Source organism: Pongo abelii, chromosome 5 (genome assembly GCF_028885655.2).
Source record: "Pongo abelii isolate AG06213 chromosome 5, NHGRI_mPonAbe1-v2.0_pri, whole genome shotgun sequence".
NCBI classification, from domain to species: domain Eukaryota; kingdom Metazoa; phylum Chordata; class Mammalia; order Primates; family Hominidae; genus Pongo; species Pongo abelii.
In genome coordinates this window covers 37829715-37853856 of record NC_071990.2, presented here as the reverse complement: position 1 = coordinate 37853856, position 24142 = coordinate 37829715, and the positions used below count along the sequence as shown (strand labels likewise).

At 52.0% G+C, this 24142-nt stretch overlaps 1 long non-coding RNA gene across 1 annotated transcript; it reads right to left on the bottom strand.

Annotated features, from left to right (window-relative positions):
* Positions 1-13886: 13886 nt before the first annotated feature.
* LOC129060224 (uncharacterized) lies at positions 13887-21336 on the bottom strand. The gene is made up of 3 exons (XR_008526765.2): positions 20076-21336; positions 19574-19711; positions 13887-18384 (listed from the first exon to the last, which is right to left on the bottom strand). It is a non-coding gene; the product is annotated as an uncharacterized LOC129060224 (long non-coding RNA).
* Positions 21337-24142: the final 2806 nt, after the last annotated feature.

The window sequence follows — 24142 nt, the reverse complement described above, 5'->3', positions numbered from 1 at the left end:
TTCCTTTGTCCTATCAGCTTTTCTCTGCTAAAATGTGAGCTCCATGAGGCAGAGATATTCGTCTCTTTTGTTTCCTGACACACAGTAAGTGCACAGGGCATATTCATGGAATGAATGAGCGAATGTAGTCCAGCCCCTCATTTCACACAGTGGAGGCAGTGTCCCTGAGCTAACAGAAAAAGTTAGCAGCAGGATCCAAGAGCAGACCAAACACCTCCAGACACACAGTCCAGTGCTCCTTAAGCCCCTCCAGGTTTGATAAAGCTGAGTGTGGCAGATGGCGTTCGGGCCCCACTGAGATCTCCTCCAATCACTTTTTTTTTTTTTTTTAGATGGAGTCTCGCTCTTGTTGCCCAGGCTGGAATGCAATGGTGTGATCTTGGCTCACTGCAACCTCCGCCTCCCGGATTCAAGCGATTCTCCTGTCTCAGCCTTCCGAGTAGCTGGGATTACAAGCACAAGCAGTCACGCCCAGCTAATTTTTTGTATTTTAGTAGAGACGGGATTTCACCATGTTGCCCAGGCTGGTCTCGAATGCCTGAGCTCAGACAATCCACCTGCCTTGGCCTCCCAAAGTGCTGGGATTACAGGCGTGAGCCACTGTGCCTGGCCTCCAATCCCTTTAAGTGGTTTGTGTGTTCACTCCCAGCTTCAGGGGGCTTTGTAGCTGACATGTGGCATCATTACCTTTTCCAGCAGTTTCCCTTGGGCTATTGGGGCCAGCTGTCTCGCCTATAAGGAGAGCTGGAAACGTCTGAGAATTGGCATTCCTTCCCCTCCAGTCACTTCCAGGCAACCTGTAGGCAGGAACTGATAGGAGAGTAAAAAGATCAGCAACGGTAGCTTGCAGCAGGACCAATCCCGAGGTCTGATTTACCTTCCAGACATCCCTGTGGAGTCAGGCTGAGGGTGGGACCTCACCTGCAATCTCCCCTTGCTGGGCTTCTTCTTCTTTCCTATCCTGCTTTACCCCTTCTCTTGCCAGATTCTCAAAGGGGCATTCCAGTAATATATCATATGTGAATATAAATGATATATATGGCAGGGTCAGCTTCTGAAAGAACCCAACTGGAGATACGGGCTCCTGTGCTCATCTGGGATAGACTTGTGGACCAGTGAGGCATAGGAGAAACACCACAAGCTTTAGAGACACATCCGAGCTCAGCCCCTGCCCTGCTGCAAGACCTCGGGAGAAATCCTCAGCTCTCTCTGAGCCCAATTTCTCCTCCTGGAGAAATGGTATGAATTATATCTTTCTACAAAATTGCTGCAAGGATTAAATGAGACAAAAGATGAGAAGCAACCTTCGCAACAGCCAGCATACAGCAGTGATACGAGAAACCTTAGTTCCGTCTCAGTCTCCAGCCTGTGGGCCGTTTGTGACCCCTCTCACCTATCTGGATACAGTTTGGGCCTCAAGATCCCTCCTGAGCAGCTGAGCAGACACCGCATAGCTTTGAGTGTGATGAGTCAGAAATGTGTCATTTAAGCTTCAGGGAGTGCTGAGGACATAAAGGAGGGGCATTCTGAGGCCATCAGGACATCTCCCAGAGGGCAATAGGATGAGGCTTAGGGTGAATAAGACTGGGAGGAAGGGTGGAAGCAAAACACACACACACACACACACACTTGAACATGCACACACATGCACACACACATACATGTCCATAAATGTGCACACACATGCGCACACATGTACACGCACATGAACAGGCACACACGCGCACACACATGAATGTGCACACACGCACGTGCACATGTACACGCACATGTGCGCACATACGCACGTGCACATGTACACGCGCATGTGCGCACACACGCATACAGGCGCGCACACACGAACGCCCCGTGGTTCCTGTACCTTACCTACCAGCAGCTGAATGGCACTGCCCGATGAGGAAACATTGACAATCGCTTCCAGGTTGGGAAAGCGGCTCCTCAGCGGGGCGGGCAGCCTTCATGTGCCTGGTGGAGCTCGGGTGGGGCTGGAAGTTGTCAGGGAAGGAACACAGCCCTTGTTCAGCCCCTTCTCCAGCCTCAGCCTGGCCCAGCCCTGCTCCCCGCTTTTCTGATCCCTACACATGCTCCTCCTTTGCAGAGCTGAGACCCAGAAATCAGACAAAGGAGGAGTGTGGTCACTATCTCCAACAGGCCCAAGTCTAGGCCGCCTTCCTTCTCCCACATCCCACCCATGTGTGGAATATTCCTTCCCATTCTCACCCTCTGAGGCCCTGAGTGACACAGTGGCCCCCACAGAGACAGGGCTGAGACCCAGGAGCCCTGGAAGCTGTGCTCTGGTCATTCCACCCCTACCCCTTCTCTGTCCTCGTATCTGCAGCCCTGTCCCCAAAACCTCACTCCTGCACCAAATTTGTGTCCAGGCTTTCTTATAAGCCCAGCCACTCCCCAGAAGCAAGGGGCAAGTTTATCTTCATTTCTTTTGAACTCTAAGTACAATAGATCCTATTCCAGAGCTACAATTGTATTACTCATCAGATCTAACCCTCCCAGAATGTTTTGTAAATATGACAACAGAAACACAGAGCGGGAAAGTCGCTTTTTCAGGTCCCATGGTGAATTAGTGGCAGAGCCTGAACAAAGTCCTGACTGCCGTTCTATTTTATTTTGTCACCACAAGCACATCTGTTATAAGATAGGCCAGAGACACCCATCCTGCCCGTGGCAAGGCCCCGACACAGCCTTTCCAGATGTCCCTTCTCCTGAGCGGAAGCAAGGCGGGTGAGGGTGTGGGCCCCCGGGAGCTGTCCTCTATCTGGCTAACAGTGCTTTTCAGTGGCTGGCGGAAACCTGAGGGAAAAAAAGAGATTATTATAAAGTGCCTGTCATATGTTGGCACTGTGCACCTACCAAGATATTAAAATGGAGGTTTCAAAGTCATCGACGTACAATAGAGGTGAAATTTCAAAGTCAGATCTTATACACAGAATTTACCAGGGAAATGTTCAAGAACCAGGTGTGTAACTCAGAGCACGCTCAGCCAAGCCAAAGAAATATAAAGAGGGTGGATAGCGGAAAAGAGGACTGGTGAAAAGATTACTCTAGAGAGAGCCCTTGCTATGCCGTGGATCCCATCTCACACACACCAACATGCCTGTAATGAAAAAGACAGATCGTAACAAGCGTTGATGAGGAAGGGGAGGAATTGACCCTCATATGTGGCAGAAGAAAACTATCTGGCAGTTCCTCAGAAAGTTAGTTACCCAGGAACTCTACTTCTGTGTAAATACCCAAGAGAAATGAAAACATGTGTCCACACAAAAACTTGTACATGAGTGTTCACAGCAGCATGAAGTCACAGTATTCTAAAAGTGGAAACAACCCAACAGTCCATCACTATAACAAAATATGATCTATTCCTACGATGGATCATTCATCCACAAAAAGGAATGATTACTGATACATGCTACAACATGGATGAACCTTGAAAACACCATGCATCAAGAATTAAACATTAAGTGAAAGAAGCCAGTCACAGGCTGGGTGCGGTGGCTCAGGCCTATAATCCCAGCACTTTGGGAGGCCGAGGTGGGCGGATCACCTAAGGTCAGGAGTCAAGACCAGCCTGGCCAATATGGTGAAGCCCCAGCTCTACAAAAATATATTTTTTCTAAATTAGCTGAGTGTGGTGGTGCACACTTGTAATCCCAGCTACTGGGGAGGCTGAGGCAGGAGAATCCCTTGAACCCAGGAGGCAGAGGTTGCAGTGAGCCGAGTTTGAGCCATTGCACTCCAGCCTGGGTGACAGAGTGAGACTCCCTCTCAAAAAAAAAAAAAACAAGCCAGTCACAAACATCAACACATTGTTTGATTCTGTTTCTTTTTTTTTCTTTCTTTCTTTCTTTCTTTTTTTTTGAGACAGAGTTTCGCTCTTGCTGTCCAGGCTGGAGTGCAATGGCGTGATCTCGGCTCACCGCAACCTCCGCCTCCTGGGTTCAAGTGATTCTCCTGCCTCAGCCTCCTGAGTAGCTGGGATTACAGGCAGGCGCCACCATACCCAGCTAATTTTGTATTTTTAGTAGAGACAGGGTTTCTCCATGTTGGTCAGGCTGGTCTCGAACTCCCGACCTCAGGTGATCTACCTGCCTCGGCCTCCCAAAGTGCTGGGATTACAGGTATGAGCCACTGATTCTGTTTGTATGAAAAGTCCAGAGAAGGCAAATCTCTAAAGACAGAAAGTAGCTGAATGAATTGCCTAAGGCCAGGGAGTGGTGGGGGATGGGGGGATGGGGGGATGGGGGGATGGGGAGATGGGGAGGGACTACTAATGTGTATAGAGTTTCTTTTTGGGGTGAACATTTGAAAATGTTCTAAAACTGATTGTAGTAATGGTCGCACAACTCTTCGAATACACTAAAAGAACACTGAATTGTGCATTTTAAAATGGCAAATTTTATGGTATGTGAATTATATCTCAATAAAGATTTTTGTTTGTTTGTTTTTTTGTTTTTTTAAGTGACTGCAGAATCATCACTTACCCGGGAGAGAGTAGAAAAGTCTTGGGCCTGCTGATGTTTTCAGTTAGGTCAGGGAAAGATAATCCCCACTGAATACATTTAAAAGAGACTGTGGGACACATTTTTTTCAAAATTGCACCGCGGTTCATCACACCCCTTAGATACACAATGTCTTATTTAAGGGTACTTGTCCAACTAGTGACTGAGAGCTGGCAGGTTCTGGTTTTGAAAAGACTTGACAGGCTGTAGTATAAAAAGATGAAAAAGATTGGGAAAAAAGTAATCTTGTGTTCAATATCTGCATACATTCGGAAAAAGAGCCAGGCATGGTGGTGCGCACCTGCACACCCAGCTACTTGGGGGCTGAGGCGGGAAGATCGCTGGAGTCCAGGGATTTGAGGATGCAGTAAGCTATGATTATGCTGCTGCACCCCAGCCTGGGTGACAGAGCAAGACCTTGACACAAAAACAAACAAAAAATGGAAAAACAGAAACAGAAAGGGGTGAGGATATAAGGTGCAACACAATTTTGTGTGAAAAAGACCTGATTTGAACTGATCATAAATTCGATGTTGCTAACCATTTGATAGGCATAAAAGCTTGCTCTATGTTAGATTATATTAAGAGAAATAAAACTGCTGGACCAAAGTAGGTGATAGTCCCTATGTGGTAAGAACCCATTTCACACATTGTGTTTTGTTCTGGGCATCATATCAGAAGTACCTGGCAGGCCCGGCATGGTGGCTCATGCCTGTAATCCCAGCACTTTCGGAGGCCGAGGCAGGCAGATTGCTTTAGCCCAGGAGTTCAAGACCAGCCTGGGCAACATGGGGAAACCCTGTCTCTACAAAAAATACAAAAATTAGCTGGGTGTGGTGGCCCAGGCCTGTAGTCCCAGCTACTTGGGAGGCTGAGGTGGGAGGATCACCTGAACCCAGGAGGTCGAGGCTGCAATAAGCTGAGATCATGCCACTGCACTCCTGCCTAGGCCAGAGAGTGAGACTCTGTCTCAAAAAAAAATAAAGAAAGAAAAGAAAAGAAACAGAAGAGAATCATTCCCAAAAGACTCCCTGTCTCCAGCAGTGTCCCCCCTGTATCTCATTGGCTGGAACTGGGTCACATGCCCACCTTGAACCAATCACTAGTAAAGGTAGACAGGAGTACCTTGGTTGGTTTAAGCCAATAGTTTCATCTCCTGAGGCCAGAGTATTGGTCCTCCTCACAGAGCACGCTAAGGCAGAAGGAGGGATGGCGCTAGATTGGTAACTAGATAGGTAATCAGCTATATCAGCCACATGTTTTGTTCCTTTCCTCCAGGAAGTTCCAGGCATCTCACAGGAACCGAGAGATGTCCTGCAGCTGTGCTGAGGGCATTAGAACCAGCGGAGGCCCTGGGTGGGCAACAGCTCCCCTCGCCCACCAGCCTCTCGGCACCGCATGATCTCCTCTCTCAGGCCAAGCATTGCTTCTCTCCACTCTGCCTACGCATGGCCTCTCCTCCCCAAAGCTTCAGCGTCTCCAGCCCTTCTCAGCCTGTGTCAGCGTAAAGCCTGCCACCATCAGCAGCTTTCCTCTGGAATCCTTCATTCAAACTCTCAAAAGAGGAAACCCAATTGCCTGGTCTATGTGCTCAGGTCACAGGTCTGAACTGGCTGTCTTGGGGTCAGGGGCCACCCTTCCTCTGGCAGCTGAGGCTGGAGGTGCGATGGTGAGCACAGACGGTGCAAGGGCAGCAGGGGTGGATGGGGGTGGGAGGACGTTTTTATGAGGGCCAATGCAAGGTCAGGGGAGGGCAAATGAAGCCAGGCAATGTGATGGGACAGAATTGACCCAGATGTGAATATCAACATAATGAAAGCAGGGTGCTATGGTCTGAATGTCTGTATGCCCCCCTAAATTCATACGTCGAGAGCTAATCCCCAGTGTGATAGTATTAGAAGGGGGGGGGGGTCTTTGGGAGATGATTAGCTCATGAGGGCAGAGCACTCATAAATGGGATTAGTACCCTTATAAAAGAGACCCCAGAGAGCTAGCTAGCCCCTTCTTCCAGTTGGGGACATAGCTAGAAGGTGCCATCTATGAGGAAGAGGGCCCTCCCTCACCAGACACCAAATTTGCTGGCGCCTTAATCTTGAACTTCCCAGCATCCAAGACTGTGAGAAATAAATTTCTGTTGCTTATTGAGCTATCCAGTTTATGGGATTTTTATTATAGCAGCCTTACAGACTAAGCCACAGGATGTGTTCACGCATTTGGCAGATGATAATTCAGTGCAAGATTGAGGCGAAACCTCTCCTGACTGGCATCTTGTGGTGCCCCATGGGCTGGCACTGAAGACAAGAGACCCTTCTATCCTCCTTCCCCGCTCTTCTGGGACAGGCGCAGGAACCACGACTAGTACAAAGTGCATTCTGGATGGGGATGTAGTGGATGCTCTTGGGGCTCGCCCACACCCCCTTACCAGGCCCCAAAATTGGCATCTGCTGCTAACAGCTCACAGAGGCCTCCTTTTCTGGAGAACTGCTCTCAGCCACCTTGCCTTGATACTGGAGAGGCTCCACTCCTCTCTCACCCCAGCTCCTGGCAGCCGGTGACTGCCTGATGCGGGGTATAAGAAGCCGCCCTCTTGCCTCCAGGGGCCGACTCTGTGATGCTGTCCATGGTCCAGAACCTCCCGCCGGCTCAGGCCTCGTCCTTGCTCAGCTTGGCCCGTAGCCTATCCTGATCCCTTCACTCTTACACAATAAGAGGCACACTAAGAGACAATAAGTCACTTGCGAAGAATTCCCATGGCAGGCTCTGCTCGAAGGGAGAAGTTAGACAAGGTGACATCTAAGGCTTGTCCACGCTGAGATCCAGGAGCCTGGGATTCTCTTCCATCTCACAGGAGCTCTCCAGGGGCGAGCACAGGGAGTGCAGGAACCCATCTCCTCCATCTTCCTGGTTCACCAGTCACTCCGTAGACATTCTTAGAGCACTCACAATGTGCTGGGCTCAGTAAAGGGTTAAGTAAGAGGCACAAGACACAGCCTCTGATTTCAGAGGCTTAAAGATGTTTAGTGAGGCAGGTGGAGCCTATAAAAAGGGAAGCAAGCAGCATACGCCAAGGCCTGGAGCTGGCCCCAGCAGACGGGAGGAAACGCAGCAGTCAGGAAGGGCTCCCAGGAGAGCTGCGAGTTGAGTGCACGGGACCTCAGAGAGGATTAAAATTTTGATAAAGGAGGAATGATCCAGGGCTCAGCTGGCCCAATGCATAGGCCATCTGGTCAAAGAGGAACTCTGTAGAGAAGTGAGGGAGATAAGGTGGAGGCGGCAGGTTGCTGCCTGGAGGTACCAGGAGGGACAAGGGTGGAGGATGAGATCAAGATTCAGAGCCAGAGTGATTGGGAAAAGGAAGCTCAGAACGGGGAGCCCCTGGGTCTTGTCCATTTGTCATCTCCACTTCCTTCCCCAGAAAGCTTTGCACAGTGCTGGGCACATAGTAGGTGTTTTGTGTTTGCTGAACAGGACTCCTACCCATAGGGGTCCCCTCCTCCTCCGTTTCTTCCCTGGATCCAGGCTCCTCTGAGCAGGAGCAGGGGCTGTGGAATGGGAATGGGGGTAGTGGGTGGAGCCTTCTAGGTCAGCATGATCTGGTCCCCAGAGGATCCGGAAAAGAGAAGGCCCTCCCTGTCCATCCCAGCGGGGATTTAATTAGGAGAGCTAATTAGTGGACCGGGAGTGGGAGATGGAGGCACTGGCGCCTGTGTGCGTGCAGGAGCGTGCAAGCTGAGGATAATTTCAGGCTCACTTTCCGCAGGGAATGAAGCTGTGGGGAGGGGGCTGCTGTGAGTAGGAAAACAGCCAGGGCCCACATGCTGGGCTGGTTCTGCCCCTCCATCAGGGCCAGCAGACTGGGGCCCCAGGGGCACGCCCACGCTGACATCCATGCTCACATGTTCATCCTCACAGTCACACACTCATGCACATGCACACATTGACACGTACCCAATTCATACACTTCCACTCTCACACCTTTACACATAGTCACACACTCACACAGACAGCCACATACAACCACATCACCCAGTTATGCGCTCACATACACACTCACAGTCACAGACACATTCACACACTCCTATGCCTGCATTCACACACATGCTCACAATGACTCACACACATTCATACACTTACACACTCATACACAGGGTCAGTGGCGAACTCACACACTTGCCTACATGCTCACACATATACTCATGCACTCACATACATTCACATACACACTGACATACACACGTATGTGTGGGGGCAGCACACCCACACTCCAGGGCTCCACACCCACGCCGATCCCTCTTAACTGTGCTAGAATGCTCATCTCAGCTCTACCCCAGGGCCATGAACAGAACCCTGCACCGTACAAACCCCAGCCCTCTGCTGTCACCCTCAGCCCCTCCACAATGTCCTCTCCCACCCTGTGGCTTTTTCAAAGGAAAAGAAACTTCTCAAAGTGGATTCCACAGTCTCCCTTGCTTCTGTGGCCAGCACATCCCAGCAGAGGGAAGTTCTTCCTGCCAGCTACCGTCAGGCCAGTCCAGTTCTCCAGGACAGAGAATGTTCTCACCTGACAGCATGCGCCCTAGAACAGCCCCATAGCCACACTCTGGGGCCTTAGATCTAGGTGACTCTGAGTGACCTTGGGCAAGTTACCAGACCTCTCTGAGCCTCAGTCTTCTTGTCTGTAAAATGAGCATAACAACATTATGTGAGGTTGGGTGAGGAATAGATGAAGTTATATGTGTAACCTGTTTAGCACAGAGCCCAGTGTGCATATGTGCTCAGTAAGTTCAACACTTATCATCCTGGGGCCCAAACCCAACACTCGCAGCTCCCACTCCCCAGCCAGGGCTCAGTTTTGCCCTCTGGGCCTGGCTCTCTCTTCCCTGCCTTCCTCATCTCAGAATAAGAAGACAGGTTATTAGTACAAATTTGATCAAAATGACACATGGATTAGCATGTACGCTGCAAAGTCTAATTCTGTTTACTGTTCTAGGGGAGCATGCAATTATTACAGGAGCTGGGACAGAGTGTTTTTAATAACATTTCTTGTTAAGATTTAATTACAGGAAATTGTATTTTCTTAATCACTGAAAACTCAACTGGCTAGGAAAAGAATCGTGATAATTTTGTTTGCAGTTTATTAAATCCTTAGGATATTCTTTCTCTTACGTTTGCTTTTATTATATGCTGCTGCTAAGTGCTTTTTAACCCTTGGAGCTGTGAAGAGGGAGGCCTGCTAGCCCCTGCCTCTCCTGTCCCAGGCCTTCCACTCCTGGCAAACTCGGATGCCAATAACTCCAGAGACCAAGGCAACTTAGGAAGCGGAGTTGTTTGGTTTCCTGTCCAGTAGGAAGAACAGGTGTGTTCTCCTCCTTGTCTGAGGTTAGTGAGCTGAGAAACCATCCCCAGAATACCTGGCCCTCACATCAGCCTCCCCTGGAAACACAGCCCTGAGGTGTCCCCTTGCCCAGAACCTTTGAGGAAAGTTGCAAAAGTGACAGCATCTTTCACAGGGCCCATTCAAGAGTCTGGAGCTAAGGGCAGTGCCCTGAGGATAAGGTGGCACTGCTGGAGCTATCTGACCCCTGCCGGGTCTCTTTTGGACAGGGCAGAACTGTGAGTGAAGTTTCTGCCCTGTATCTGGCCTCATACAAGGCCGCTTTCCTGCTGGCTGTTGTGCTAAGAATTGGGATACAGAAATGGACACGACAGAGCCATGCCCAGTGTGTCCCCAGGCCCTTCTGTTTTTGTGGGAGCATGAGCAGGGCATGGGGAGACAAGGGGGCCGTGGAGAAGGTTTCCACTCAGGAAACGGGATGTGGGGAAACCAGAGGCACAAAGGAGCCACAGTCTACCAGTTCCTCCAGGAAACCGTGCTCAGGGGAAACTATACAATATCACCAACAACATGAGGAGTTGCTTAGAAAAGCAACGCGAGACACCAACCCCACAAGGGATTTGTGCTGCCGTGGCTAAGTAAGAATTCCTCAGTCAAAGGAAAGCATTTCTGACTGCAAATTTCTGTGATCCCAGAAGTGCACGCGTGCATGAGCATGCACGGAAGTGTGTGTGTGTGTGTGTGTGTGTGTGTGTGCATGCGCATATGCTGGTGGGGGCCCTCTTGGCCTCAGTCTACAGCTCCATCTCCATCTTTACCTGGCCCCACGACTCGCTAAGCCTGGACCATCTCCATACAGACACTGCAGCCACAGGCAGCCTTTCCTCCAGAGAGCACCACCTTTTTGGCCAACAAGTACCACTTGTGTCTCTCCTGCTGCAAATCCAACTCAGGTCCTCTTGATCTTTTGGGAGGTGGGGGAAGAGGGACAATGAGATAATGAATGGAATTCTCAGCAAAACAGCCTCATCTGACACATCTCTGGGTCTTTCCACTCTCTTTTCAACTCTGAGCCCCCAGCTCTCTTAACCATCCCCCAGTGGCCTCTCTGTTCCTTCCACGTCCCTTTGGTCTCTTTGTTCTCTGGGGCTGGGGAAAGCAGGTCTGACAGCATTAACCCTGATGGCAGAGTGCAGGACATCAAAGAGGCTGCAAGAGAGGTGATGGATAATAGATAGGTGGAAGCATGAATGATACATATGCAGATAAATGATGGATAATGGGGCCCGCATGATGTATAGGTGGTCGCCAGAGTAATAGATGGGTAGATACATATAGATTGATGGAGGGAGAGAGTTTCAGAGACAACAGACACAGGGGCAGCTGGAAGGACTGATTCCGGAGTTCTGATAGATGCATTGCTACTAAATAGGCAAGGAGAGGAGAGGCAGGACAGGCACCTAATGAGATAAGACAGAGGGATGTACGCCAAGAGGGGTTCCTGGGCACAAGGGGCTAGAGGAAAGGTAACCATCAATGGATGGACATCCAGAGCCTTCCACTGACCACTGACAGTGTCCCTGGTAGGTGGCAGGATGGAGGGGGTGAGCTGAAGAAGCCCCGGTGTGTGGATGGGTAATGGATGTGTGGAGAGATGAGGAATGGCTGGGCCCATTGATCAGGGTCCTCACTTCCCTGACGTCTCTCTGTCCAGGGCTGGGCTTCCAGGCCCCTGGGTGCAGCCGGGGCGGTGGCGTGCTGCTCCAATGTTGGCCGCGCGGGGGCGCCCACGGCCGGGGCATGGCGCAGAGGGGCGAGGAGCGGGTGCGGGCTGCAGCCTGTCCGGCACCCTCCTAGAGTTTGTTTCCATGACAGCGGGGCCCACGTGACCCACTCCCCACTCCCCTCCTCTCTTTCCCTTCCTAAATAAAGTCCCTGGTTGAAAACTGCTCCCCAAGGAAGGGCAGAAAAAAGGCTTCTTGCTGGGCTGCTTTGCCTAGCATCGGAGCAAGTCTTTGAAGCCCGGCCGCCTCCCAGAGCTGCAGGAGCCAGTGTGCGCCTTCTCCGTTACTCCCTCTGCTTGTCCCTCTTGCCCTGTTTTAAATCGTTTCCCTCTCACCACCCACCGCCCCCAATCCTCAGGGTCTTCCCGACGCCGGCTCCTCTCCAGAGCCAGCTAGTATGGAGCGGAGAGACGGGGAGGGAAGCTATTGTTCTGGAAAGGGCAAGGCTAACTCCTGGAAGCAATGGGGGCTGGGCGGGGTGGGGGGTGCTGGAGCAGATAAGACCCTCTCTCAGAGGAAGCTGCTGCTGCTCCCAGCAGCCCTCCGAGGGACCTGCCCAGCCCAACTGGGGTGAGGGGCCTGTCACAGCCTGACACAGCTCGGCAGCCCCTCCCCAGCCCCCGCCATAGGCAGATGCACCCCTCCCTCAGCTCCAGCTCTGCTCCATCTCCCAGGCAGGTGGCGCACAGCTGCAGACCAGACAGCAGGAGCATAAGCCCCGGCAGCAGCAGCCTCAGGGAGGGCTGGGGTCTGGAGGTGGAGCTGTCACGACAGGAACAAAAGACCTCTTGCCTAAGCCCAAGGTTTCATTGTGTCCACTGGAAGCCAGACACACAGACTCAAGCCCTCCAGAGGAGATAGGCGCTGCTGCCTCAGAGATTTGCCTTCACAGTTCTTTTTAGTAACCACTTATTACCCTACCCCAGGTCCTCTGGAAACAGAAAACCAGACAGCCCAGCCAGAGAGGCACAGAGAGGTGAAGTGACTAGCTCAACACACCACAGTCTGGCAGCTGCAAGGCTGTAGCCACCATCAGACCCAGGGGATTCTCAGCCCTGAAGAGTTACGGAAAACAGCAAGGAAGGGGGAACGCAAGGCATGCAGAGAAGGTAGTGTAAGTGTTGTGGGGAGGGGGTGTTTTTTAGGTACCGGCTTCCCCTCCAAACAATGGCCAAGTCCCGTCCTCTGCTTCACATACCGAATTCTCCTTGAGATTAAAAACAAACAAACAAAAAATAAAACCTGGCTACTGTGCCTCTGTCTGGAAGAAGTGACACAACTTTAAGAAGCAGTGAAGGTTGTCCCGGATTGGCCAGTGGTTGGAGGGGGCAGAGAGAGAATTCCAAGCAGAAGGGACAGCGTAGCAAAGGCAGAGAGGCATGGAGTGTGAGGGGAGTGGAGACTGCTCTATAGTCCCAGGGCAAAGGTGCAAGAGAAAGAGGCAGGGCTCAGATCATAGAGTCTTGTTCACTATCCAACAAGCTTGCAATAGGGAGCCACTGAAGAGTTTTGAGCAGGGGAGTCACCAGTTCAGATTTGCAATGTGGAGATGTATTGGAGTGGGTGTCAGAGACTGGGATGTAAGTTAGGAAGCTTCTGCCACAGTCCAGGGAGGAGAACACGGGGTAGGATGATGGGGAACCATGTCAGAGTAATAAGGATTGGGTTGGGGGAAAGGGAGAGTCAATAAATATTTTGGACATCCAAGCATCAGCACCCAAAAGGAGAAGACAGAGTAAGCAAAATCGCAGTCAAGGCCGACTTCTGGGTACCTGGCCTGGGTGTCGGTGAACCGCAGTGCCACTCTCTGAAAGGTTACATGGGAGGAGGAGCAGACTTAGGGGAAGAAGCCCAGTTTGGAACACACTGAGTTTGAGGTACCTGACGGTGTCCATATCGACTTCCAGGAGGTAATTGAATATTCTGTCCTGAGCTCCACAGGTGAAGGCTGGACTAGCCACGTACATGGTGGCGGAAATCCCAAGGGCTATAGAGGCGACTGCCCAGGAGAGAGAATAGAGCAAGGGCCTAGGTCAGAGAAAGACGAAGAAGGAACTGTCAGAGAGAGAAGGAAGCTGGTGGAGCACTGTGTCGCGGTGGGGTTGGGATAGAGGGGCTCTTGAAGGAGGGAGACCGATCAGATACAGCAGAAAGCACCAATGAGAAAAACACAGGTGTTTCCCATGGATTTGGTGCTGGACCTTCTATTAACAATTCCAGTCTGGCAGTAAACTCAAGGTATATTCAAACTGAGTGATTCAAAGAGAGTTTAATGAAGGTTCAGGCCAGGTGCAAAGGTGTGGGCAGAGTGCAGGGACATCAACAGGAGATGCTGAAGCCCCAGGGCTTGGAACAGGGGAGCTGGGCCCAAAGGGACATGGACAGAGCCATGCGGAGGGCCTGCTGGACAGGAGCTGTAGCCTTGTGTGGAGAGACACAGCAAAGAACCAGCCCCCTGGAGCCCCGCAGGGGAGCACATCAGGAAAATAAAGATCTTGGCTTCACTCTCCTCCCTCTGATCTTCTGTGGGGCGCTCCCTTTGTTGGCCCTCCCTGGCGCAGGGAGCCTGGGCCATGCTGGTCACGGAGGTTGGCCTGGGAGCACAGTGCTGGTGGAGGAGGATTCCAAGACAGAGAAGCCTGCCTAGTTATTGGCAGCTTATCAAGAGCATATTCAGGGCTTGGAGGTCACAGAAGCTTTGCTGTTGAGAACTCAGAAAAGGACAGAGAGGAGAGGATATGAAGACTTGGATGCCTGGGACCCAGGGAGGGTGTTTTTTGTTTTGTTTTGTTTTGTTTTGTTTTGTTTGTTTTGTTAGAGACAGGGTCTCACTATGTTGCCCAGGCTGGAGTGCAGTGGCACAATCATAATCATAGCTCACTGTAGCCTCAAACTCCTGGGCCCAAGTGAGCCTCCTGCCTCAGCCTCCCAAGTAGCTGAGATTATAGGTGCAAGCCACTGTGCCTGGCGAGGGAGAACTTTTTTAGGATAGGAAGGTTTTGACACAGGAAAAGGAATGCAGACACACTGGAGGAAAGGGAAGTGAGAGTTGGAGGCCGACTGAGGAGGCAGGTGGGGGTGTGGGGGCAGTGGAGGGCTCTCTGGGAGGAGGGACAGAAGGGACTTGATCGGGAGGACAGAGGCCCATCCTCTGCTTCCTCCCGAAAAGGCTGCAGAACAGCCTGAAGCCAGGGGGTGGGTCTTTCAGGGCCAGAAAGGGGAGTGTCTCTCTGCCAAGGACCAGGGCAGGGGTCCAAAACAGAGACACACAGCCCAGCCCAGGCCTGAGTGGTGGCTGGAGGGTATGGAGGTGTGAGAAGAGACCCCCATAGTCAGAGAGAAGATTCAGAAGCAGTTTCTGGAAAGGACTGGGATCCCACCACTGGGGCCGTCCCAAATATCCCTTAGCCAAAGTTTGAGGAAACGAAGCTCACATTCAGCCCAGGTAGCAATTAGAAAAGCTGCTCTTCTCCTTTTTTTTTTTTTTTTTTTTTTTTGAGAAGGAGACTCACTCTATCGCCCAGGCTGGAGTGCAGTGGCAGGATCTCGGCTCACTGCAACCTCCACCTCCTGGGTTCAAGTGATTCTCCTGCCTCAGCCTCTAGAGTAGCTGGAACTACAGGCACACGCCACCACGCCTGGCTAAACTTTTTGTATTTTTAGTAGAGACAGGGTTTCACCATGTTGGCCAGGCTAGTCTCGAACTCCCGAGCTCAAGTGATCTGCCTGCTTCGGACTCCCAAAGTGCTGGGATTACAGGCTTGAGCCACCACACCCATCCAGAAGAGCTGCTTTCTAAAGCACGTACTGGAGGAGTCTCTTAACAGGATGATTTAGCAACCACAACATCTATGGAGAACTTCAGTATGTGCCAGTGACCAAAGCTTTATACAGATTAACTTCAATGTCATGAAAATCTCATGGAGCAGCTATTATTATTATTAGTCCTATTTTATAGATTAGAAAACCGAGGCCCTACAAGATTGTATGTTTACATGGGGTCCCACAGCCAGTCAGAAGTGCCAGGATTCCTACCCAGGCCTGCCTGACCCCTAGCACCCTCGTAGAACCACCCCAGCTTGGGAGGTGTAGGGGAGAGCTGGCCTGGGACATTCTCACCTAACAGAAGACCCAGAAAGCCCCAACCCAGGCTGTCTGCAGTTGTTTCTGCTTGAGTGGAATTCCCATTGTGTTGTTTTGCTGCCCTCTCTAAAAGTTACCGTTGAAGGATAAAAGACTTGGTGAAAATCTAAAGGGGATTTCTGCTTCTGTTTCTGAACCAGAAGAAAAAGAAGTAGTGAAACCAGGTGCTTCTTGGCTGATCAGCCTGGGAAGAGAGAATTATTAATAACCAGGACCATTTCAGTTGCCAGTAACAAAAACCCAATTCACATTGGTTTAGGAAATCATAATAGCCAATGTCAGCTGCTCACTATATACTAGGCACTGTTCTGAGCACTAATGTGAATCCATTCATTTAATTCTCAGAAGTATGCTGTGAAATTTACACTATTATCGCCACGGAGGAGACAGAGGCACAGGGATTAAATAAGGTGCTCACATCACTTAGCAAGATTGCAGCCCAGGCCGCTGGGCTGCAGAGTCCACCACAGCCTTAGAGAGCAAGCAAATAAACACACTGGCCCATGTCATTATTGAGACCAGGCGGCACTTGATCTAAAACATCTTGTTCCTTTCTCTCAGCTCTGCTTCTTTCGGCCTGGCCACTCATCCCTCCATGGCAGGGACAGCTGCACATCTCACCCTTTCCTGTGTCTATCACCCCAAAGGGAAGGGGCGCTCCACTTCCCTGCTTGCTCCAGCAGCAAAATCCTGGGGAAGGTGTCTGAGTGGTCTGGCCCAGGCCACACGCCTATCCCAGAACTAGTCACTCTGCCTGGGGCTAGGAGAGAGGGAAATTGTGCCAGGCGGCCAAAAGCAGTAGCCACCCCAGGAACACTCAGGGAAGAGAGTAGCAGCTGCCGGGAAGAGAAGAGGTGGAGATTAAAGCTGGGCGTGTGGTTAGGAGGCAAGCGGGACCCAAGATCTGGCCCTTTGTGTTTCTACCTCAAACAGGAGGTAAGACAGCAGCAGAGGGAAACTTCCCTTCTTCACCACTTGCTGGGTGTGGACCAAAAATACCAAGACTTGTATTCACACACACAACCTCCAAACACACGTGCTTCTATATATATTAAATAAATATTGGCACATACACATGCTTAAACACACATCCCTGGACACTTTACACTCCATACAGACACCTCCACAATCACAGGCATGTATACTGCATCAGTCAGGATAGGCAAGGCTATGCTTCATTAACAAACAACTCCAAAACCTCTACCGCTTAAAACCAAAGGGCTTGCTTCTTGCTCACACGACATGCCAGTCACAGCTTCTGCACATCATATCACCCCAAGGCCCAGGCTGATGGAGAAGCCACTAGCTCAAAGCTTGCTGGTCATAGTGCCAGAGGGAAAGAAAGACCCCTGGAAGATGTTGCATTGGCAATTACATTCTTCTGCCGGGAAGTGACACTTTCTCTTCTGCCCATTGGCAGAACTGGTCATACGGCTCCATCCAACCACAAGGGGGCCAGGGAGTGCAATTTGGAAGCCGAGACCCAGAAATATTTAGCAAATAGCACTAGTGACTAGTGACTAGTGTCCGCGCGCACACACACACACACACACACACTCTTACTGCTTTTCCCACGGTCTCCTTATTTTATCCTTTTGTGTCCTGGACTCCTAAACAATTCCCTGTCCCTAGTAATCAGGGTGGAAAGTCTCCTGCCAGGAGGCAGAGGTCGTGGAAACTTACATCCCCTTTCATTTCAGTCCTGTCTGCTGCCCTGAGTCTCCCCATCTCACTCTGGGCACCATCATCCATCTCCCTCCACGCCCATTCGTCTGAGCCTCCCCTGCCCCAGCTTCTGCCTCCTGCCAAGAAGAGATAAAAGAGACAGCTGCGTATTTATTCAGTGCTACTTCTACTTCTCACTGCTGCCCCACCACTTGCTTCAAGCTCCCCGCTAGCATCCTCCTCCCTTTCTTCTTTCTACGATTGCCTTGAGAGCTAAGCGTGAGCTAGTGGCACCCAGAGAGGCGGCTGCTACACAGGAAGGGAGGAATGAGGGCAGTGGGGGGTGGGACCTCAGGGCCCTTGGGGGTGAGAGGAGCAGGCAGACATGAACAAAAACTCAGAGAGGGCGTGAGATGTAGAATAACACTCACAAGCAGACAGAGACAGAAAAGAAACACAAAATGTGGCAGAGAGAAATGGAGACGCAGCGAGGGACAGAGGCAGATGGAAAGAGACACAGATTGACAAAGACAGAAATAAGTGGAACAGAGACACAGAGACTGGGCCAGAGGGATGAATGCAGAAAGAGAAAAGATGGAAGGTGGAAGTGGGGATGTGTTTAGGGCGTGTGTGTATGTTGCTGTACAGCTCTGGTTTTTAAGCCACGCTTTCACTGAAATGGATTCACGAAGGCAGGTGCTGTGCTATCTTTAAAGATACGGAGAGGATGTGGCACTTTTGAAGCCAGTGGTGCAGGTTTAAGGCCAGGCCATAAGCTCAGGGCGCTGGCAGGGTTCTCTGGAGATCTCTGGTGCCAAGTGGTCAGCTCCACAGCATTAGCTCTGTGGTGGGAGGAGGCTGCAGGTCTGAGTTGTGAATGCCTCCTCAGTGGCCTCAGCCACACTTCTGCTCCAGCTCCAGCTCTGCCTGCAGCAAAGGGACCCTAGGAGAAAGGGGAGAGGGGCGGAAGCAGTCCGTGCCCTGTGCAGGGGTTGAAGGGGGCCCAGGCTGAAAAGGGAGGCAGATTCCTATCTTTAAGGAGCCCTGAGTCTGAGCAGAGGTTTGAGCCTCATTCATTCCTTCAACACTTGGTCCTGGTACCCTACCCTGTGCCAGGCCCCAAGACACAGTGGAAGACAAAAGCTATGTGCCCTGTAGGTTTTAGCCTAATGGAGGAGACAGACCACAAACAAACCCCAATTACATAACAACAAACCAGGTTCGGTGCTACAAAGTAAAAGGGCGTCATCGTGGGAGAATCTTGGCGGTGGGGGCTTCTTTACACTCAGGAAAGTCTCTCCAAGTAGGTGATACTGTGGCCAAGACCTTCCAGATGAGAAGGAGCCAGGTAAGAGGAAGAGTAGGGGGTGGCATGGGGTGGGGAGTGGGGACACCAACCCAGGTGGCAAAAACAACCCAATTCATAAAGCAACACCCAGCTTGGGCACTACTCCAAGGTGAGCCCGCGGCGTCGGAGTGGGTCAGCCAGCTGTTCAGGAGCTGGCAGGGCAAGCCTCCATGGACTGTGGGTTTGATTTTAGGGACAATGGTGAGAGACATGAATGGTGTCCATGCACTCATGCTGGGCACCTATGGTGTGCCGGCCTGAGCTGGGGGCAGGGGGCTAGCTCAGTTGTTGGGATAGAAGTAAGAAGACCTCGGGGCAGAGGGAACCAATGAATCTGATCAGGTCACTCCTTGGGTTAACTCCCTCAGCAGCTCCTACCACCCTCAGGATAAAGGCCAGACCCCTCAGGAGGGAGGCAAGGCCCTCTCACCCTGTCTGTTCCCCATCTCCTCTCTCTGGCCCTTCCACGTGTGGGACTCAACGCTCCCTCCAGGGCCTTGCAGTGGCTGTGCCCTCCGTCTGAAACACCCTCCCCACCACTGTCTCCTCCATTTACTGGACACCTAGCCATCCTTCAAGACTTAGCTCCATGCTCCCTCTTCTTAGTGAGGTTTTTGCTGAGCCCGGCCCCTCCCCAGTGAAACTGGCCATTCTCCTTTGGGCCTCACAGTACCACATGTACCAGAATACTTCACTGCCCTTATCTGTCTGTCTGTTTCCTGCATGAGGTCCCTTAGAGCAGAGGCTATGCTGTTGGCTCAGAATCTTCAGGTGAATCACTCACCTGTGCTGCTCCGGTAGCTGATTAGAGGCAGAAGGGTTGTTCCAATGTCTACCCCCTCAACACAGCCTCAGGATAATTGGAGCCGAGCCCTCGCCTTGTCAGAAGAAGAGTACAGGGACCAGAGTCTGGGAGATTAGCCTAAGAAATGTTTCGAGGCAATTAATGCCACTCAGAGTTCAGAAGGAAGGGCAGGGTCATGGTTTGTGGCAGAGGATCGGGAGCTTCCAGTTGGGAGAGGGTGGGCTCAGGGGTAGAGAGTGTGCTGAGGACTCAGGGTGATGAGGCAGGGCCTGAGAGAGAAGGTCAAGGGAGGAAAGCTGCTGCCCACTCTGCCATCAGGTACCAATGACTCAGGGCAGAGTCCATCTGGGGAGGGCCACCGTGAGAGTCGGGCTAATCCCAGGAAAGTGAATCTGCCACGGAGAGATTTTTATCCAATTTGCCGTGGTCTCCCTCCAGGGACTTCATGTTCTGCTAAGACAGAGGCAAAGAGAAAGCTCACCCCTGGAGATGACCTCTTTAAGTCTCTGGCTGTGCTTCTATTCCGAGGAAGACATAGGCGTCTGTGCCACAGCATCCCCTCGGGAGGACCTGGAGCGGGCTGCAGGGAACAGAGCTGAGAAATCGGGGAGAGGTGGGGAAAGGTCAGGGGAAGCAAGGCAGAGGTTAAGGGAGGCCTTGGGAGAAGGCAGGATCATAAAAACCATGGAAATGCAGGAGGCCCCAGCCCAGCACCATGGGGAGGCTGCACAAGGAGGCCCACAGAGCCCCCGGAAGACAAAAGCCAGGGTCAGAGAGGATGTGGGGCTGAGGCTAACTGCACTGACGGATGGTAGCTTCTCTTTCCCTGGGTGCTCCTGAGGGAGAGGGGGATTTCTAAAGTCCCTTGTGGCTTGGGTCCTCATACACCAATCCACAGAGGATCGTATGACTAAGCAAGACCTCCTGGGCCACCAGAGTGTCCTGTCAGCATCCACTGAGGTGGGGACTGCACTTGGCGCCTGGAAAGAAGACCTCAGTCTGCCCTGAGCCTAATGGCCAAGATGGCTGCATCTGGCCCACTGTAGAGTCAGGGCAAGGGCCTAGGTCAGAGGGAACGGGACGCACTCCCTCCAGATCACGAGGCCTGGACAGCCGGACAGGTATCAAGACAGTCGCCAGGGAGGGATGGAAAAAAGAAGAGGTAACGCCACTGCTGTAAGAGGCTAGCCCCATCTCAGTGGCTCAGCCTGTGAAAGTTCATTTCCTGCTCAGTCACAGTGCAGCACCAGCACTGCTGTCAGGGTGTGCAGCACCGGCACTGCTGTCAGGGTGTGCAGCACCGGCACTGCTGTCAGGGTGTGCAGCACCGGCACTGCTGTCAGGGTGGCCTCCCCTGGCTCCCTCCCTCCTCCGGCTCTGCCCCCTTGAAAAACTCTGACTTCTTGTGCAGCCGCCAGACAGGAAAAGACCAATTCTTGATCCTTCCATCTGAAAGCAGCACACCACGCCTTGCACACAGTCCATAGGGGAGAACTAGAAATTCGGCCCCACCTATACACAAAAGGGTCTGAAAAATGGGGTTCCTGGCTGGGCAGCTACTTCTCAGCCAGACACTCCACACCGAGGAAAGGGGATCCTGGATTTGTAATGGACTGTGGGCCAGGTCTGCCTCCGGTACCAGCATCCACTGGATACCTCTTCTGGGCTGGGCTTCTCATCTTTGCAGCCACTGTTGAAAAGGAAAGACAGCTATTTTTTATGTTTTATGTTTTTTGGGGACGGAGTTTCACTCTTGTCACCCAGGCTGGAGTGCAGTGGCACAATCTCAGTTTACTGCAACCTCCGCCTCCCGGGTTCAAGCGATTCTCCTGCCTCAGCCTCCCGAGTAGCTGGGATTACAGGCATGAGCCACCACACCCAGCTAATTTTTGTATTGTTAGTAGAGACGGGGTTTCACCATGTTGGCCAGGATGGTCTCGATCTCTTGACCTCGTGATCCACCCGCCTTGGCCTCCCAAAGTGCTGGGATTACAGGCGTAAGCCACCGCGCCCAGCCAGGGCTTTTCTTGATGTTAAAAGTTCTCAAGAGGAGAAGAGGAGATTTCCAGGACTTTCCAGGGTCCCATACTCATTTGAGCGTGCTGAGATTACAGGCGTGAGCCACCACGCCCGGCCTAGACCCACTTTACACGTGAGAAACGGAGGAAGCTCAGAGATGTCCAGACTCAGGGGCAGTGGCACAGCTGGCTGTGAAGCCGGGTGCTCGCAGGTGAAGACCACGTCACTTCCTCTCCCCAGCTCACCGGGCTGTTTCTCTAGAAAATGCCCGAGAGATGGAGACAGACAAAAAGGAAGTAGGGGAGTGGTGAGGGGGAAAAAGAAAAGACAGGGGAGAGAGAACAAGCCAGAAAGAGGCACAAATGGAAAGAGAAAATCTCAGAGCCTCACAGTAGTGAAGCTTGAGATGAGAAAGAACCTCACTCAGTCTCCCCACCCACCCCCACTTCTCCTGCAAAAATGAGTTGTCTCCCAGGGAGGGCCGCTGGGCATCCCCGTTCCACACCCCTGCCAGCTTCAGGGCCAACCCTAGGTCACCTCCCCTGAGCTCCCCCTGCTTGGTCTCACCTCTTTGTGGGAAGGTCTGGCTTTAAATGTGCCCCAGATACCCAAGTTCAAATCCAGCCTCTGCACTTACTACCGACAGACCTTGAGGAGTTCAGTAAAGATGCGGTGGGTGAATGAAAGCACTTTGTAAACCCCAGCAAGAGATGGTTCTGGGGTGCCTGTTCTCAGGGGCGAGATGGGGAGCAGCTCAGGGAGCATGAAGGGGATGGCCTTCTGGCTTCCTGCCCTAGACAGCGCCCCGAGGGAGGGATGGGAAGATATAAATAAGACATTTAAAGGCCTCTGTGCTTCCCAGCTGCCCTAAGTCAGGAGTGGCTTTCCTGACACGGAGGGTGGCTTGGGAAATGAAAAGTGAATGGGTTGCTAAAATGTTTTACTTCCCTGGTGTTGTTGGCGGGGCTTTAATGAGGAGCCATGCATCACTTGGGTCCCCTCACCCCGGCAGATGATAAAGGGCCACCGCTCCTCGCGGGCCTCAGAACAACCCAACACTGCCTGGCTTGTAAATTGTTATGGCCCAATGAAGAGCTCGCCCTTAAATGTCACTCACCCAGGAATTAAGGTGAAGACAGGCACAGGGACTTGCCAGTGGCACGGCCCAAGGTGGGGGCTGGCAGGAGTGGGCCCTGCAGGATGGGGTGAAGGGCAGACTCCTCAGGAAAGGCAGTTGGATCCCAGGTCTGGGGTTAATGAAAAGTGCCCCCTGCCCCCTAAGTGATCATTATCTCCAGTAATTATCCCTGCTCCTGGGGGGAGGCAGGGAGGGGCACACTGAAGAGCTGTCATTAGAATGGATTGGCTAAAGAATCCAGACCTGGCGCGCTGGCCTGGGGTCCTCAGCCTCTCTCCCCCTCTCTCTTCCCCACTCCGTCTCCCCCCCCCAACCCCACCTGTCTTCCTCCCCACCTCCACCTCTCTCTCCGCTCCCTGCCAATCTTTCTCTCTCAACCCAGTTGCCTGCACAGTTCACAGGTTTCTCTTTGCCCTGTGGACCCCAGGGCAGACTGAGAAGGAATCTTAATGAGTCTGACTCAGGCCGGCATCACGCAGGCTGCCCCGCTGTCTAGCTTCACTTTCTAACTTTGGGGGCACGGAAAGGTCGGCTTCCACCTCTTCCCTGGAGGCCTTCTCTAGAAGAAGGTAGAACTTCAGGTGCCTTCCAGGAAGAAGGTGACCTTCAGGCGCTTCCCAAGCGTGACCCTGTTCCCTCTCCCGTAACCTTTTAGCGTTGTGGAATAAATCTCACGTCCAGAAAAGGGCATGAAACAAATAGTTCATTAACACATTATTTCAAAGCAGAGTAGCCACCACCTCAGTCACGGACCAGAACCTCGCCAGCACCCAGCAGCTTGCGGATCCCTTCCCCTTGACCTTCTCTTCCCCAGAGGTCCCAGGCAGTCGCTTCCTACCTTTGTCTGTTTGTGTGTTCCCTCAACAACATGGTTCGGTTTTCCCTGTTTCTGAACTTTATATAAATAGAGTCCTGCCGGATGCAGTGGCTCACACCTGTAATCCCAACACTTTGGGGGGCCAAGGTGGGTGGATCACGAGGTCAGGAATTTGAGACCAGCCTCACCAACACAGTGAAACCCCGTCTCTACTAGAAATACAAAAATTAGCCAGGCACACACCTGTAGTCCCAGCTACTCGTGAGGCTGAGGCAGGAGAATTGCTTGAACCCAGGAGGCGGAGGTTGCAGTGAGCCGAGATTGCACCATTGCACTCCAGCCTGGGAGACAGAGTGAGACTCCATTTCAAAAAAACAAAAATAGAGTCCCATGTTACGCATTCTTTCGTATCTGGCTTCTTTCAGCCAGCCTGGCGGTGTTTGTGTGATTCATCTCTGGCTCGGGTAGTCACAGTTCATTCATTCTCATTGTCCTAGAGAGCTTGTCACTGTCTGCATGCTACAGCCCCACCACTCATCTCCCCAGCCCACATGTCACCAGCTTGCAGCATCTT